General features: G+C 35.1%; 1 protein-coding gene across 1 annotated transcript in view; it reads right to left on the reverse strand.

Moving 5' to 3' along the window:
• LOC138701275 (ras-related protein Rap-1) overlaps positions 1-10,948 on the reverse strand; it is a 718,590-nt gene extending 707,642 nt beyond the window's left edge. Inside the window, exon 1 of the mRNA XM_069828000.1 lies at positions 10,752-10,948. The gene's annotated coding sequence lies outside the window, so the exon portion shown is untranslated. The remainder of the gene's footprint in view (positions 1-10,751) is intronic.
• Positions 10,949-12,672: the final 1,724 nt, after the last annotated feature.

Below are 12,672 nucleotides of genomic sequence, written 5' to 3' on the forward strand. Positions count from 1 at the left end.
CCTGACATTCAAAGCTTCATGAAACAATTTGGAATAGCTTCATAACAACCTTATGGAGAGGAATATTTACAATTTTGTACTATTCATATACGCAGACAAAAACTGGAACACAATGAAACACACATTTCTTTCTTATATAAAGTTAGACTTAGAACAGTCTAGTTCTCAGCTATCGATATGTCAATTATTTCACATTTAAAGAGTTCAGTGTGGAACTATTACTTTTGTTCAGATTACAATTTCATTTTTATTACTACAAAACAAAATAATAATCACCATAAGTAGAGATCTCTTCACACGAAGTTTTTTTTTTTTTTCACACTCTTTCTTAGATCACCTGTACGAGTAACCTACCTATTTCACTCAGGTTTCATGTCTCTAACGGTATTGATATTAATTTCTAGGAATTTCATTTTCAGCAATGGAAAAAGCTCAATCGACACCTCTTCTTAACAATTCACGTTGCTTTCTCCGTCTTTTAGATAGATATTTACACCGCTGTTATAAAATTATTATTGTTTTCATTATTAATACGTCGTTCATGTTTATGCTCTTGAACATGAAGGATCAGAATCTTAACGAACATTAAATATTTAAAACTATCGAGCCTGCCTGGTTATGTAGTTAAGCATTGCTTAAGGCAATATGGAACAAACGCCAGACAGTAACCGTGTATGTACTCAGCCAAGCTTTACGTCATTGTCAATAAATAATCTAAACCAGTCTTAATTGGTTTGAAGCCGGATACTCCACTACTTGTGCCGTAAAGGAGGCCTCATCATTATTACGTTCATCGTAGTCCGTCGTCGTCGTCATCCCGAATTTCACCATCGTCATACACATAATAAACATTTGTTTTCGCCTTTATTAACTCCATTATATGCAAAGATTATTTCCATTCTTCACAGTTTTAACATTCTCTCTCCTTACTTATATTTTTTATTATGTCGCCCAGTTAAGCTGTGCGGAGAGACTTCTAAAGATATGTAAGGATCCTATATGAAGCCTTTATATGCATCAAATCTTAACAGAGTCAATTAGTGAGGGTGAAAATCCATCTTGTCGGGAATGTTGTGAGTTCACGCTCTCCTTATCATCTTAGCACACTATTTAATTTGTCTGAAGATTTAGGGAAACTTTAGCAGATTTTAAACTATTTTGAAATAGGTGAATTTCTTTGTTCCCTCTGTTAATAACATCAAAATACAAGATTAATGATTATAACATCAAATAAAAATATAAATTGCACATTGCTTCCAGTGATTTATATTTTATTTCAAAGCTTTTTATTAATTTATTAAACGGCCAGCGCGTCTGGCCGCGAAACCAGGTGGCCCGGGTTCGAATCCCGGTCGGGGCAAGTTACCTGGTTGAGGTTTTTTTCCGGGGTATTCCCTCAATTCAATACGAGCAAATGCTGGGTAACTTTCGGTGCTGGACCCCGGACTCATTCCACCGGCATCATCACCTTCATTTCATTCAGACGCTAAATAACATAAATGTTGATACACCGTCGTAAACTAACCCAATAAAATAAAATAAAATAAAATAAAATAAAATAATTTATTAATTATATTTATAAGGTTCTAAATGAGGCAGTAGAGCTTCAAATACTCGAGGTGTACTATAAACAGTAACATGAGTTGCTGCCAGGAAGTCAAAAGGAGGATAGCAAAGGGCAACGAAGCTTTTGATAGGAAACGGAGCATTTTCTGCGGACCTCTGGAAAAAGAACTGAGAAAGAGAATAGTGAAGTGCTTTGTATGGAGTGTGACATTTCATGGAGCAGAAATGTGGACATTACGACGAAGTGCAGAGAAGCGAATAGAAGCATTTAAGGAAGAATGGAACGTGTGCAGTGGACAGACAGAATAAGAAATGAAACTGTGTTGGAAAGAGTGGGTAAAGAAAGAATGATGCTGAAACTGATGAGGAAGAGGAAAAGGAATTGGCTGGGTCACTGGCTGAGAAGAAATTGCCTACTAAAGGACACACTGGAAGGAATGGCGAAAAGGAGAAGAGTTCGGGGTAGAAGAAGATATCAGATCATAGACGACATTAAGACACATGGATCATATGAGGAAACAAAGAGGAAGGCAGAAAATAGGAAAGATTGAAGAAAGCTGGGTTTGCAGTGAAAGACCTGCCCTTGGGCAGAACACTAAACGTAATTTAGTTTTGTGTGTACAATAGACCTATAAAATTATTTATATTTGATAATCAGAAGCTATATTTCCCTTGTTCCTTATCTGTTTTCATCTGAATTGTATTTTATTCATTTTGGTTTTTCATATTAAAAATTGTTTTCTTATATCACACCTATCCTCTGATTGAGGTTCTGACTAATATGTACAGTTGTCAAAAAAAAAAAAAAAAAAAAAAAAAAAGTGGCCGCACTCGTGAACAGTGAATATTTTCAAAGTGCACTTCGGGTCGCGGCGATGTTACACGATGCATGTGCTTGTGTAAGCAGTTCCCGAACTATGTAAGTGTTCCATATCTGCGCCTCGTAGACAAGCGGTAGAGTGCTTGTTTAATGATTCAAAGGTCGTGGGTTGTTACCGTTCTTTAGAGATATGAATAAAATTCAGGTCATCATTTCTATTCTGTTATCGTTTTATAATGATATGAATAATAATTATTATTGTCTCTCCAATGGGGGTTAGCCCTATTTTACATATGTATGTTAGGGCTATAGTTTTATACACAAAAAGATGAGCATAAAGAGAAGTGGAAAAGAAAATTAAATTAGCTTACGCGATGTAAACAAAACATAAACAATCCGTAAATTAGGCATTGCGATTGCAAAACAAATATCAGGTATAAATTTGAAACATACAAAAACATTAATAACACACATACGTAACACTTCTACAACACAAATATGCAGCTTTCCGTACCATACATCATAAATTAATACACAATAGTCACACAAACACAATCAAACTATAATTACGACATTGCGACGACATCAAGCATCTCATAACTGACTCACATACATAACAAATCAAGCATCCGTTACAACACATACACTTCAACATAGTAACCACACTTTTAAAAGTTACAAATTTGGCTCCAAGAAGAATAAATAGGACACTGTTACTAATTACTATTCTTCTACAATTTCTTAAATACATCTGTAATAAATCTGTGAAATTCCGATATGAATAATATTCACGTTTTTTATATTGTTATCGTTATTTAGCGATTTAAATAATATTCAAGTTATTTATATTCTGTTTTCCTTCATTAGCATTATAAAACAATATTCAAGTTATTTATATTGTTATTGTTCTTTCGCAATATATTAATTAAACAAACCGATATTTATCATTATATTCTGTTATCGTTCTTTAGTGTTACTGTATAAATAATATTCAAGTTATTTATATTGTAATCGTTCTTTAGCGATATAAATAACATAAATTTAATATTAGGTTTGGAAAAATCCAGTTGCATAATACTGCTATTAGTTTTTCTTTTTGTATTATTACATTATACTATCTTGAACCACAATAAAATGAAAAGGAGTAACGAGGAATTGAACCTGAGACGTTGACATCTAAATTCCGACGTTCGTCCGCTGAGCTACGAGGGGAAAAAGTGTGGAAACATTTTTGGAAAAATTGGCCCAATCACACTCTAAGGTTTTCTGATGATTCGTAGAAGCTAGTCCAGGATGCGGGGGGCAAAGGCTAATTGAGATTTTCTGGTCTCTGATCGGGTCAAACATCCTGATAGAATTCATTTTTAACCCTTGCCGTGACTTTCGGTGAAGTCCGGAGGGCCCAATTAGTCAAATCCACTCTCCTCATCTCCACGCTTGGGCCCCCTGGAATTTAATAAGATGCGAAAGAGATAGTGGTGTGCGGAAAGCAACGGGATGTTACCGCATTTAGGCCTATCCTTCCCAAGAAAACTGCAAACATGAACAAAGGAAGCTTTTAATAGAATAAGAAGGATCTTCTGCGGACCTCTGGAAAAAGAACTAAGGAAGAGACTAGTGAAGTGCTTTGTGTGGAGTGTGGCATTGTATGGGGAAAGAACATGGACATTACGACGAAATGAAGAGAAACGAATTGAAGCATTTGAAATGTGGATGTGGAGAAGAACGGTGCGTGTGAAGTGGACAGACAGAATAAGAAATAAAATTGTATTTGAAAAAGTGAGTGAAGAAAGAATGATGCTGAAACTGATTAGAAAGAGAAAAAGGAATTGGTTGGGTCTCTGGTTGAAAAGAATAATAGACGACATTAGGATATGTGGATCATATGCGGAGACTAAGAGGAAGGCAGAAAATAGGAAAGATTGGAGATTGCTGGGTTTGCAATGAAAGACCTACCCATGGACAGAACACTTATGTATGTGGGTATGTTCAGAATGCCTGGAATATCGTGTCTAAGAACAGCCGCTATTTGCAAAGACTAGTCGATTCCATGCCCACTCGACTGCAAGATGATCGATGATAAGAGGATGATAGACTAAATATTGAATTGTGGCTTTTTGTTTTGTTTTTTGAATGCTTAATTGTTTGAATGTTTTAAGGCCGACGCCAGTAAATTTGTTTTGTTTATGCTACGAAAGATATTTTATTGAAAATAAAATCTTTTTTCTTTCCATTTGCAGCCACAATATCATAGGCCTAATGATAAAGTCATGGCATAATATATTAATGAACGTGATATTAATTACTAAAATAATCATAAAAGAGAAAGGAGCCATTATGTCTAGTTTGTCTCTCTCAAAAACAGAACAAAAAAGAACATAAAAAGCACGAGATTGTAGTCGAACGCAGGACCTCATGAATAAGAGGCCTGAACGCTACCATTATGCTATCGAATAACACACAGTATACTTCAATTATAACGTAGATATCAGGCAACGTGGTCCATCAACATGTAACATCGCCTGTCTCCGAATTGTAGCGAAGATACCCGAAGGGAACTTTGTTTCAGGAGAGCGGCCACTTTTTCTTTTGACAGCTGTACATCTATTAGCAGGCAGTACATGTCACTTGACGATGTGTGTGAGAGGAAGAACAGTATCTTTGTATGCATCTGAAGTCTGATTGGTGTAACATATGGCTAATGACGATGTATCCATTGGAAGGGAGAAAGGAACTGGCCACCCTATCCCATTATCTTCTGGCTTAGTTGTCTCATGAGTGATTCCTCATTGGTATTACTTGTGTGGTTCAGACGTGTTGACTAAACAAAAACATAGCACACCTTGGTAAGGAAATAGTATTAAATACGTAAAATGGAAGCTTTTGAAAAGAACTTGGTAAATACAAATCATTGGCCCTACCATCAGGTTCGAGACATACAAAGGGCAACTTGAAGACGTACACGAGAAGAAATGGGGAATCTACATTTCAACCATCCCGTGTTATAAAGACAAATACCAACTTAATTGTATCAATGTCACAGTATCGATGTTTGGCGCAAGAGGAACGATACCTGTCTCAATTCTGTAAGAACCTAGGGCTTCACAGATTGTTTTCTAAATGATCTGGACCACCTCACAATTAAAGAGTCAGTCAGACGATTACGAAATCACCTACGTCTACTGTATATGGATTTTAACTCACTGCACTGAACAAACTGATGCGCGATTATTAATTTCCTTGCTAGCTTTCATTGTTTGCTTGCTTGTCACTTCTCTTACTCTGTTAATTTTCATTGTTTGTTTGTTTGTTTGTTTGTTCCCTATTTTCTTTTGTATGCTTTGTCTAATGGCGGCCTCTGATTTCAGGAAGCTCCGATAAATAAATGTTAGTTTATTTTCACAGAAACGTATATTTCAATTGTTACATTATTGTTGCTATGGCAAATTAAATAAACAGCAATTCTTGAGTGTCTGAATGTGTGTTTTTTGCAAATTCATGCCAAAAAGCGATTTTAGCTTTAAAATGTGAATTGGCTTTATTTTGTTTTAGTATGAATATAATGTACTCGTAGATTGTTAAAATTCACTGAGAAGATTCAGAACTCTAAACAAATTGGGGTTTGAACCCTGCGATTTGTTATCATTATACTGTACAATCTGTAAATAATTTGAAGATATTCTGAAAGATTCTCTTCTCAATGGTGTTCATAGCTGTTCAATTCCCTTGGGAGGCTACTAGTAGTAGAGGAATAATAAAATGGCGACCATATTTGAATGTTTTCAAATTAATTTACACCTAAATAAGCCCCATTGTTTAATGAAAGAAGTGTTTTATCATTTTTCTATCAACTTAGGCCTACTTCTTAACAAAGAGAAAGGATTTTTAAAGCTTTTGTAGCTTGTGAATAACCATTATATAAAATGTTAATTTTGGGACCAATTCATGCAATTTTATTCTAAATTTTTCCCCTAATATGTATGGATTTTTTTTCGTACATTTCACATATCTGGTGCCAATGTGATCGTTTTATATTTCTGTAATTAAAAAAATTAAAATCGATGCAGTAGTGTCGACTTCTCCAATAATGGGGGAGATTTCGACCTAGTATGACAAATCCAGGAAACACTTTAAAACTCAACATCTAGAACACAAACTTTGCTCCTGAAATATACCTAAGTATTTTATAATACTCTTACTGGCGTTGGTCACATGTGAATTTTTCATCTGTGCCATTTTCAGCATATGCCTCGTGAAACCATTTTTGGTATTCTTCAACACACTGCACACAAAGATCTGTAACATTGTTATCGTAGTAATAGGCCTACCCATTATACGCAGTACAACAGTTTTTTTTTTTTTAAATTGTCTAGATTGTTTGATGAACTAGCTTCCTCCCCATACACATCGAGCATTAGCTGGCATCTTTCTGTTGGAAAGCCTAACTTCTTTTACTGTTTAGTCTCCTTCATCTGTTTTCTATAGTTTTCAGACGTTATTACGTTTTATTGCAGTTCTCTCTTTTGCCACCAGATGAAGTATTAGCAGCGGAACTGGCGAAAGTTCTTCCAAGGGAGTATCACTAGGTGAGGAATTAGGCAAACATAAATGTCCTTGCGCAGATGGTGTATGTGGTGTTCTTGGGGGAGTGGTAATTTCTTCTTCAAAGCGAATTTCACGTCAATTTTCGGTTAGAACTAGATCGTACTCAAACATGTTATCCTACAGTACGTCAGGATGTTAATTCTATTACGTCATTAATTGTTAAATTCATATAGCCTTTAGAATCGATGAGAAGGATATGCCAAACTAATTTATTTTTCATGTTTATATCGAGAGTTTGACTTTTCCTGTTTGTCCGATATCAATGAAAATTAAAATATAAAGTTTGATTAAGATTGGTTGGATGGAAGATAAGTAGTTACATACATACATGCGAACACACACATAGAGAAAAACAGACAGGCGAACAAAGTGGCACTAAAAAAAGCTCTATGAAGGATTGCTAACTCTCCTAAGACAAACAAACACAACAATTTTGATAGAGACAGCCATCCAGGTTATCGAAGAAGGACCAAAGGCGAAATCAGTGACAACTCGACACATGTGCAGATCTCCGCAAAACACAGTGTCGAAATCTCCCCGAGATGCACCTTCATTGAAAAGATCACAGCACACTCAAAATAAAGATAATTGTTTGAAGGTAATCACTTTGGCGCCTTTACTGACCTGTAATATACTGTGTGTGTGTGTGTGTGTATATACATATACATATACATACATACATACATACATACATACATACATACATACATACATACATACATACATACATACATACATACATACATACATACATACATACATACATACATACATACATACATAGTAATTTGTGTATTTACTAATATCACGCACATCCAGTCAAAGTACAATAAACTAAAGATGATAGGTATAATTCATTACTGAAACGGGAAGTGTAACTCACATGTATTGTGTTTATTGCCTTCTATGAACGTAAAACACAAGTTGAAGCCACGACATTCATTTACACAGAGATTACAAACACAGTCAACACAGATACAATATAGTTCGAACTTTTTCACTAGGAATAGTGCTCGCAATGGCTACTTTTCTTAAAAGTGTCCAGATCTCCCAAAATGACCCTATACGAATTGAAGTGGTGAGATCAATAGCCATTCAGGTCCATTTACGCAAGTTTCGAGAAAAATGCAAAAAAAAAAAAAAAACTTTTTTTTTATTTCTTACCTAATTATTATTTTTTGCACGTAATATTTCTGGTTGTTTTAGAGATCAAGACAAAGTAGCATACCAACTTTTAAAGTCGTAATACTTGTGGAAATATCCAGAATTTAATTTCAGATTTGCAAAAAATGAATGGCCAGAAGTGGACTTGAATGGTTATTGATCTCACCACTCAATTATTCTTAAATTGAGTACTTGAATTTTACGAATCAGTACGTTTCTCAGCATACATACATAAATTAATTTTTCTCGAGTGCTGTACTTCTGGAATCACTTTGAGTACATGGCACGTCTATGTAAATCCACATATAATGTATTAAGTTTCTTAGTGTAGTATTTAATTTTCATTTAATCATGCGAATGTATGTATGTATATATATATATATATATATATATATATATATATATATAATAAACATTACCACTCTTCTGAACAACGATCTGTTGGAAGACCATTAAAAAGATGACATGATACCATTGAGATCGCAACAGACCATTAGGTCTAGTGCTTGAATTGGATGATGATGATGATGATGATGATGATGATGATGATGATATATATATGTATAGAGTATATATTTTTTTCAATGAAATATCTGGAGTTTATATGCAATGTGAATATATAGCGACCGTTGGTACGTAACTATTTATTTTCGTGAATGAAATATCTCGCTGTTCACGTTTACAAAATTCGTGTTTAAATATATAGAAATATGTAAAGTTCAAAATGTATCATCTTAAAATTTATGGAGCATTGCGAGTAGATAACAATTATTTAAATATATACAATTGCCTGTTTTGTACTACAAATAGAGAACAACTTTGTCGTCATTCAGATCACTGATAAGTTGATACATATTTTATAGCAAAAATCGTCGTGATAGACTTTTTTACGTTTCAGCTCAGTAATATGACTTACTAATGACTTATTTTATTTGCACTCAATTACAAATACAGTATTTATTGTAATCCATTTCGTCATATTTCTAACATTAGAGGCCTAATATTATTGCCAAAATATTGTTTTTATTTTAATCTCTAATATAATTCAACTTAGACGGAATGCCCCCTGAGCACGGGTATGTATTCTTTCTGGGAGTGCTAGAGTGATTTTTATAAAAAAGAAAACAATATGTATCTTTGTTGAGCGATAAATTATTATTATTGTTATTATTATTATTATTTATTGTTATATTACATCAAACTTGATATATTGATGGCTTAAAGCACAGGCAGTGTATGTCCATTTCTGGCCAAAATTGAGATATGATAATACATTCCTACTGATTGTATGAGTCTAAATCTTCATTGTATACAAATATTGTATTGTATGGGACGTAATTAATATAAGAATTATATTTTCCTGCATATTTATATAAATATGTATGGAACAGGAAACATTTATTTCAAAGTTTCCCGAAAGTTCGAAAAAGTGGACATAAAATATTTGTGCTTTAAGCCATTATAATTTAATTAATTAAACATCATAAATATTTACACATGAAATTGTAGTACATAGGTCTTGGAATTATAAGAAGTTCATCTTAGCGACTTATGTTTTGCAAGTATTTCGTGCCAGTTTCTTTGAAATGGACTTTAAATGTTTGGAAGTAATTTTCCAAATGGCTGGAGTACGGTAGTTGTTAGGCAGGAACAATGTGTTTTTATAATCTTGGACATTTTTAAAGCAACAGTTGTATCATAATTTCTCTCTCAATAATGCTAAATAATTGTCTTTGGAATACATTCAAAAACTGTAGTAGTAATGGTAATAAAACTACTGTTATTAAATACTTGAACGTGATGCAGGTCTTTATGCTTCTTTCTTTGAAGAAATATGTATAAGCATGAACTTTAACTATTCGACAAATTTAAAAATTGTTTTTTTTTTTTCCTGTCCAACCGCCCTCTTAATGGATGCTTTTGATATGGTTATTTTCATTTTAGTTATAAATATGTAGTAAACGTGAATTCATTTTATTAAAAAAAATATATTTCAAAATAATAATTTCTCTGTTTTTGTTGAAAATGTAAAAATTTAGAATATCTTCCTTCTGTCTGTTTATATTTAGTATAAATAATTGTAATTATGAAATTTAACATTTTAGAACTATCTTTTAAATTGTTGAAATATTTATATCTGCCAAGCGGTATTCTGTGTGAATGTTTTTGTAATAGTTTTCATAATTTTTAAATTATTTCATCCAATAAAGACGTGTTCTCTTTCCTTTATAGTTTGTGGACATAAATTAACATTTTCGTTGCCTACTTGAAATTGTTATTACATAATCACGCATTGTTACAATTATAAATCATCTTAATCATTACAAAACTTTAAAGAGTTAAAGCTCTTAGTTCTGTAGGTTTCATATTTCATAAACGAATACTTCTAATTCTTCAGTTCAAAATGTTAAAAATCAGTTCTTTTTTTTTTTTCTTCTTTTTTCCGTTGTCTCTAACGAAGTTTCTTTTTCTGTGTGTTCTTTGATACAAATTTTACTTCAAGAAAATCATAATGTAAAACAATGTAAGGTTCTAAAAAAAAGTGTTATACTTTATTAGCATAGATTCATAATGGAGAAGAGACAGATGAGTTTACCTTTGGCTCGAAACCTGTTGAAACAGGAAGTGCGGCGTGGCGGCGGGCCGGCAGCCAACAGGTGCTCGCTTATCCGCTGCTCCTCCCGGGCAGTGCGTCCCACTACACAGGGAGAGATGGAATAATGTGAGCGTGCAGAACGGGGGGAGCTGTGATTCCGGCCGGCCGGGGCAGGCGTACAAGGAGCGTGCGCCGCCGCGCATCCCCCGGCCGGTCGCTTCAGCTCTGCATCTTGAAGCCGGCGCGACGCGACGTTACCTTCTTTATCACTCGCATGGCAGTTCATTCACGAGGCTGGACCGGGAAAACGAGCGAGCGAGAGAGAATACACAGGGTGGTAATGCAGTTGCTTAACAGTCTGCAGGTCATCCGCAGTAGTCTAGTATTAGATGCGATTAAGGCGTAGGCGAAAAGTTTTTCTCCGTCGTCTATGGTTACTACGCTTCCTATCACATCTGATTGCACAGGATGTCTAGTGCAGGGGTGGGCAGAAAACAATTTGCGCCGAATCCGTAGTGAACGCAACCCGGATAACATTCAGTTCGTCCACACCTGTGAAGTAACGGTTAGCAAGTCTGGCCATGAAACCAGGTGGCCCGGGTTCGATTCCCGGTCGGGGCAAGTTGAGGTTTTTTCTGGGGTTTTCCCTCAACCCAATATGAACAAATGCTGGGTAACTTTCGGTGTTGGGCCCCGGACTCATTTCACCGTCACTATCACCTTCATCTCATTCAGACGCTAAATAACCTAAGCTGTTGATAAAGCGTCGTAAAATAACCTACTAAAATAAAAATAAAAAACATTCAGTTCATTAACCGCAAAACTGAAGGATGTGTGAAGTTCTCACTGTTGGCCCTTTGCAGTGACGGATTAATATTATAGTAAACTTCCGAGAGAGCAGAACGTTGATTTCCCGCTCTACTACACTGGTGAGCAAAATTAAAGCAACGAACATATAAGGTACAGAAAAACAGATACAATTCATTCGAAGTGAACCAATATAAGTAATATAACATTGCACACTAGAGTCGACGGCAATTCGGAAGGCGGTCGTCTGCTAGCGTTTGCGTCGAGAGAGTCAGAGAGAGCAAGGCAGCGTACAACATTGCCACATCGTACTTCACGCGCACGTGCAATACAAATAGCACAGGAGAGAATTTAAATTATCAAAAGAAAATAATGACCGTAGCCGTTGACTACTGTAAGCATGACACCGAACAAACCCTCTTTCCTTCACTAACAATATTCTTTGCACTGTTCTCAATCCCACACCACATGCTTCTGCAGTTGTTTCTTGCGCGTTCGCAACGTTGCAGCCAGCATCAAGATGGCCGGCAGCGTTCTGCTCGTCAAGTTTTTAAAATAATTACACACCTTAAACACTATTTTCCGCGCTGTCTGTGCAATATTTGTCTTTCATTTATTTATCTTACACACACAGTAAATGTTAGTCTTACTTATTTAATGTATTGAAACACTCACATGTGAACAAACGAGCACGGGAAGTACTTGCTATAGACTGATTCCGATTGGTTCTACTGTACAAGCTTGTGACGTCACATACCAGAAATGCTACGGCGCAAGTAGCAGCTGACCGCCTTCCGAAATGCCGTCTAGTCTAGCGAACTATTATTTATTATATACAATCAGATTTTTATTCTGGTTTGTTGAATTATTATTTGAATTTCCCCCATGCGTAAACACAAATAATACAAAACAGAAGTAGGAAAATTAATCGTTTTGATCTGAATCTTTGGCTAAATGTTCAAAATGTGGAGTAATGTATGTAACAGCTATATGCAGCTGTGCCGAAAGATCATCATCTGAAAGAGAGGATCTTGCTTTCGATTTAGCAGCGTTCATATGATGCATGATAATATGTATCATAATGCCCTTTAATGTTGGCTCGAAGAAAGCCACT

The sequence above is a fragment of the Periplaneta americana genome, chromosome 1 (genome assembly GCF_040183065.1).
Source record: "Periplaneta americana isolate PAMFEO1 chromosome 1, P.americana_PAMFEO1_priV1, whole genome shotgun sequence".
Taxonomy (NCBI): Eukaryota; Metazoa; Arthropoda; class Insecta; order Blattodea; family Blattidae; genus Periplaneta; species Periplaneta americana.